Below are 6,720 nucleotides of genomic sequence, written 5' to 3'. Positions count from 1 at the left end.
GCTTTGATTAGAAAACCGAACATTATGGTTATTATCACATATTTGTGATATACTAAGCAAGTTGTGCTTTAGGCCTTCAACATATAAAACATTTTTAAACACTGGAAGATTAAAAAGTTGAACCGTACCTTGGCCTAAAATCTTGCAGTTGCTTCCATCACCAAATGTGACTGACCCATCAGTCATATCTTTCAGATCGGTGAATAAGGCTTTGTCACCTGTCATATGCCTGGAGCATCCACTGTCTAGGTACCACTTTGAATGACTTGTTGCTTTGAAAGCAGTGTGAGCAACCAAGCAGGTGACTTTAGGAACCCATTTCATAATTGTTTTGGGTTTAGGAACATAGTTGGTCTTCTTTTGTGTATACTTGTAGGAATGACCTATAGAGTTAGATTTTAATAGCTCCTTGAGTAAATCAACTATCTTTTCAGCTAGTGGATTTCGATTCTGATTAAAGTTGACATGGCTGTGTCTAGGTTTTTGAAAAGTTTTTGAATTTTTAGAAAAATCTTGATAAGTACTTTTCCCTTTTGAGTTTGAGGACTCTCCTTTAACAAACATAGGAGGAGTATACTTTTGTTTAGGAGGTTGATTTTTATCATAGCCCAACCCGGATCGATCGCCACATTTTCTTGATCCGGATAACAATTTTTCTAACTTTGGATCACCTTGGGCATATTTCCATGTGTCCTTTAAACTCGAAGAGAGGAAACTTCAGTTTTAAGTTTCTCAATTTCAGATTTTAAATCAACAATTTGAGAGTTTTTAAATTCCAAATCGCATTTTGATTTTTCAAAATTATCTGAAATTTGTGATTTTTCTAAGACAAGCGATTCAAAACAATTTTTGAGTTTAGAAAACTTTTCTTTTTGAAGTTTAAGTTGGAACAATTTTACAACTTTCCTTATATAGGGCATTGTAAGCATCTTGAAGATCATCTTCATTTTCACATTCACTATTCAGATTTTCTTCACTTGTAGAGTCATTATCTGAAAATGTGAATTTGGCTAGAGTCATAAGAGCTTTGACCTCATTGCCCGACTCGGTTTCAGAATCTTCTGATTCAGAAGAACCTTCAGAATCAGATGATTCATCCCATGTAGCCAACATACCCTTCTTCTTGGGTTTGTCCCTTTTAGGACATCTATTTGCTAAGTGCCCATATTCTAGACAGTTGTAACATTGACTATCTTTCAAAGATTTTTGAGATTTGGGTCTAAACTTCTTTTTGTCATTTGATTTTTGAAAATCAACCCTTTTCTTGCTTTTGAAAATCTTATAAAATTTTTTAGCCAAAAGAGCCATATCATCTTCTGAATCAGAATTTTCTTCTGAATTACATTTAGAAGATTTTAGCGCGATAGATTTACCTTTAGGAGCTTTAAAGTTTAACTCGTAGGTTTGTAGAGAACCAACTAGTTCTTCAACCCTCATATTATCCGTATCACGAAGTTCCTGGATTGCGGTTACTTTAGAATTGAACCGTTCAGGAAGTGAGCGTAATATTTTTGCACATACTTTACTTTCTGGGATTTTATCGCCAAGACCCCACATTGAGTTTACAATGTCATTCAATCTAGTGTAAAAGTCCATAAACATCTCATTTTCCTCCATATGAATTTCTTCAAATCTGGTTGTGAGGAGTTGGACTTTAGATTTTTTGACAATTGTAGTACCCTCGTGTGTCATTTCTAATGTATCCCAAGCTTGCTTTGCAGTATCACAAGAAATGATTCTTTTGAACTCATCCGGTGATAGTGCGCAAGTAATTGCATTTAGTGCTTTAGCATTTGCACTACTCTCACTTTTCTCAAGGGTGGTCCATTGGTAATATGGTGTGGTTTTCATAGACTTTGAACCATCAACCCCGGTAACTTCCATGATAGGAGGATTCCATTCGGTTCACCGTGGCTTGCCACACATTTTCATCCATTGATTTGAGGAAGATCCTCATTACGGCTTTCCAATAAGCATAGTTGGAGCCATCAAAGGGTGGAGGCCTAGTGATGAAAGGCTATCAAAATTTGACATCGAATAGCTTAAATCGTTAGCTTAGGAATTAAATCCAAGAATTAAATGGAGCTATTAGGCTCTGATCCCACGAGAAAAGGCCAAGCTATATGTCCGAGAGGGGGGGTGAATAGGACACTGCCAAATACAAACTTATAACAGCGGAATCATAAAGAAAATGATAGCCAAATTAAATAACAATGCAGGAAAGAAAAACAACCTCAAAATTTAGATCTTGAGAGGTTGATACAAACGTTATTCTAAGGACAACCTTACACCAAAAACAGAGTTTATGGTAGGACAACCTTATTTCTAGAAAGGTCTTTGTATCAAGTCTCAAATCGAAGAGGAATACAAAAACAAATATGAACTGAATTGAAATAACTTGTAATTAAAGATGTATTGTTCTAGGGACGGCCATACACCATAAAAATGGCAGGGCAACCTTGTTGGAACAACTTTCAAAATGAAATTGAAAAACAAACTTATAAAGGAATAGCAGAAAGTAAATTCTAAGCTATTACAACATTCTCACAAAGCTTGAAATAATTACAACATTCACCACCATACATACATCCCACAAAAAGAATAAAAACAATTAAAAGAATAAATCAATCAACCACAACTCAAAGGATTTATAGTGGTTCGCCTGTGTGTTCACCAACCGTTATCCAACAGCCACACAAAAAGCTACTCCACTCCTAATATCCTCACACAGGGATATTAGCGTTCACTAAAAATAGGTTTTCCCAGTTCACCCAAAACCCTTACAATTGTGTCTTTGTATGTGGGCTTACACAATTAAAAAAACCCCACTTCGGAGTTTTCCTGGCTTTCCTCGGATAACCAATATAACAAGATTTTTCTGTCAAATATTGAAAGAAACCAAAATAATAGAAATGAATTTACAATATGTAAAATACCTGAATATCTCCTTCGTTGTAGCAGCCCGGTAGAACAAAATCAAAGTAGATGCTTGAATGTCCAAGTTCAATGTCCAGGTACTCGATTACAATGGTTCTAGTTCTAATTGATTTTAAATTAAACCAAATAGGGCTTGCCTTAATTGATTTTGATTCCAAAGAAAGGGAATAACAATTCCTCTTTTCAAATCAGATTGAAATAGCCGAAACAAAATCAATTAAAATAAAGCTAAGGAAAGAAGATATTAAATAAGCACACTTAGCTTAGATGGAGCACAAAATTATCTCTCGGAAGTTCGACGAAGATTGGCTTGAATACTATAATTAAATCGATGATTTCTTCGAGATTCGTGCTCTATTTATAAGTGAAAAGATCAGGTCTTCGATGTCTAGAGTGCTCTACGACTAGTCGAAGCTCTAACAGATATTTGAAAAATCCGGCGGGATATGCTTTGACCGTTCTACGATTGGTCGTAGCCCTCCTACGACCGGTCGTAGGTCACCTACGACCAGTCGTAGGTTTCCTTCGATCGGTCGAAGAACCAAAACCTTCCTTGGACTTCGAGTCGTAGATTCTACGATTGGTCGAAGATGCGTCGACACTGTTCCTACGATCGGTCGAACAGATTCCAGGACTAGTCCAAGGCTAACAGATTTTATCCGTAATTTGTAACAAACTTACGATCGATCCAGGAATTTCTTAGACTGGTCGAAGCAAGTCTAGGACTAGTCGAAGCAGACCTAAGACTGGTCGAAGAACAGACCAATCACATGTAAAATAACATTCGGCTTATGTATCCGAAATGACCTACTTCCTAAGGTCATCCTATGGTCAAACAAACCTCAATCAAGAAGTATGGACATTGAAACAAGAGACCATGAAGAATGAGCCTTGAAGTCTTGATGTAGACTAAACCTTGAAGTAGCTCAATCATGAAAGTGGCTTGAGTTTCAACTTGAGTCTTGAGTTCAGCTTGAGTCTTGCCTTGTACTTTCTTTTTCTTTTCAGCTTGAGTCTTGTGAGCAGTTCTTTCATTCAAGATCTTGAGTCATTCAAGATCTTGAGTCTTGTACTTGAGAGCTTTGCTTGATGTGAGCTTAGCTTGTTCATGTATGTTGATCCTTGAGAGAGCTTCACTTAAGCAGGTTATATATAACATAACAGTGATTTTGGCATCACAAATTTGACAACAAACAGGGATATAAAGTATAGCACTTACACTTTCTCAGGTGATTGGGCCCTAACTAAAAGGAGACCTAAGACCTATTTTCAACCATTACAGCTGGCATCGACTAGCTTTGCGACCGTGTTATTAGGCCTGAGCTCTCAATTTTTGAGGGGGTGGTATGGAAGGCCCAGATTTATAAGGCTGAGTGGGCCGGTTCTCAGTCTGATCACGGTCAGAGGAGAGACCGAAAGAGGCAGAGTCCTTCTGTTGACTCCCAGCAGTGTCGACCACAGTAGCAGAGGCACACAGTTCGTCCAGCCTTCCGAGCGCTAGCGGCATCTCCAGCACCACCTCCGAGGCAGTTCATCGGCACCTGTTTTGGGTGCAATGCGACGGGGCACCGTATGTGAGGTGTCCCCACCCCCAGCAGCAGCAGTAGCAGCAGAGAGGTCTACAGCAGCCTCCACCACATTAGCATTAGAGACCCCTATAGCAGCAGCAATAGCAGCCCCCACCACCGAGGCCACCTTAGCAGCAGCATCAACACCAGCCTCCGTGGCTATAGTGGCAGAGGCAGCAGTTTCGAATGCCTCAGCGACAGTAGCATCAGCATCACGCTCAGAGGGGACAAGCACCTCTCTAGCTAGCTCAGGCTAGGTTCTACGCGGCCCAGCAGGATCCTCGGTCATCTGAAGGAGTCGTTGAGGGTATACTTCCAGTCTTTACATGCATCGCTCGAGTTTTATTTGATTCCGGTGCTTCGCACTCGTTTATGTTCAAGGAATTCTATCATTCGACTAGATTACCGATAGAGTCTGCTCAAGAGGGGCTGACCGTATCGATGCCCTTGGGGAAGACTACAGTATTAGGCCACTTCTGTTCATCTTGCCCTGTGTTAATAGGAGATATTTTCTTGCCCGCCGACTTGTACGTGCTGCCGATGTCAGATTTCAATGTTACCTTGGGCATACATCGGCTTACCAAGTATCACGCTTTTTTAGACTGCTCCATGAGGACAGTCACGTTCTGTATACCAGGTTTGCTGCAGTTTCAGTTCGTTGCAGAGCCCCGGGGAGAGCCATTATCTTGCTTGATGTCCTGCGCCGTTGAGGAGCCTATTGCCATTTGTATTGATCAGTTGCCTATGGTTTGGGATTTTCCTGATGTGTTCTAGGAGATTTTGAGATTATCGCCTCACCGACTCACCGAGTTTCGATTGATCTCATGCCCGGCACCGCGCCTATTTCGAAGGCCCTGTATTGTATGGCATCGTTGGAGTTACGAGAACTGCAGAAGTAGTTGGATGAGTTGTGCGAGTTAGGCTTTATCCATCTGAGCAGTTTACCGTGGGGAGCGTCAGTACTCTTCGTGAAGAAGAAGGATGGCTCATTGAGGCTCTGTTTGGACTACAGCGAGCTCAACAAAGTCACGATTAAGAAAAAGTACCCGCTCCTGAGGATTGTTGATTTATTTGATCAGCTGCAGGGTGCACAGTTCTTTTCGAAGATCGACCTGCGTTCCGGTTATCATCAGATTCGAGTCTGAGAGCAGGACATTCCAAAGATGGCTTTTAGGACATGCTATGGTCATTTTGATCTCCAGGTCATGTCCTTCGGACTGACCAATGCACCAGCAGTCTTCATGCAGTTAACAAATGAGGTCTTCCGCCCTTATCTCGATCAGTTTGTTGTAGTCTTCATCAACAATATTCTGATCTATTTGAGGACCTGTGAGGAGCATGAGCAGCATTTAGAAGTTGCATTACAGACCCTCTGCACACACCAGCTGTATACGAAGCTGTAGAAGTGCGAGTTCTGGCAAGATGAGGTGAAGTTCCTCGGCCATGTGATGATGAGGGAGGGCGTCGTGGTGGACCCCTTGAAGGTTGAGGCAGTGCGTCAGTGGGGCCAGCCCACGACCGCGTCTGAGATATGTAGTTTTCTTGGTTTAGCGGGCTACTACCGGCATTTCATTGAGGGCTTCTCCCATGTTGCAGCCCCGTTGACCAGGTTGACTCGGAAGGGTGCAGAGTTTATTTAGAGTGACACCTGCAAGCGAGCATTTATGGAGTTGAAGGACCATCTGACGTCTGCTCCTGTCCTCACTCTTGCCTTTGGGTGTGATGGATTTATTGTATTTACCGATGCCTTGCATATTGGTTTGGGTGCTGTTCTAATGCAGCACAGGAGACCAATGGCCTTCGTGTCTTGTTAGCTCAAGGTTTATGAGCTGAACTACCCCACACATGATTTGGAGCTGGCTGCAGTTGTCTTCACACTAAAGGTGTGAAGACACTATCTCTATGGGGTTAGGTTCGAGCTCTTCTCCGACCACAAGAGCTTGAAGTACCTGTTCTCTCAGTTCGAGCTGAACATGAGGCAGAGGTGCTAGATAGAGCTCCTGAAGGACTATGACTTCGATCTCAAGTACCACTTTGGTAAGGTGAACGTGGTGGCAGATACCCTCAGCCGTCAGCCACGAGGCCTGGTGGTGCATATGATGATTTGGGAGTGGAGGATGCTTGAGGATATAACAGAGTATGATTTTAAGTTCGGCCTGTAGTCTTCTATCGTATAGTTATCGAGCCTATCGATTCAACCCTCTCTTATCACAAG

Source organism: Magnolia sinica, chromosome 6, assembly GCF_029962835.1.
Source record: "Magnolia sinica isolate HGM2019 chromosome 6, MsV1, whole genome shotgun sequence".
Taxonomy (NCBI): domain Eukaryota; kingdom Viridiplantae; phylum Streptophyta; class Magnoliopsida; order Magnoliales; family Magnoliaceae; genus Magnolia; species Magnolia sinica.
Note: the sequence above shows the minus strand (reverse complement) of the source record.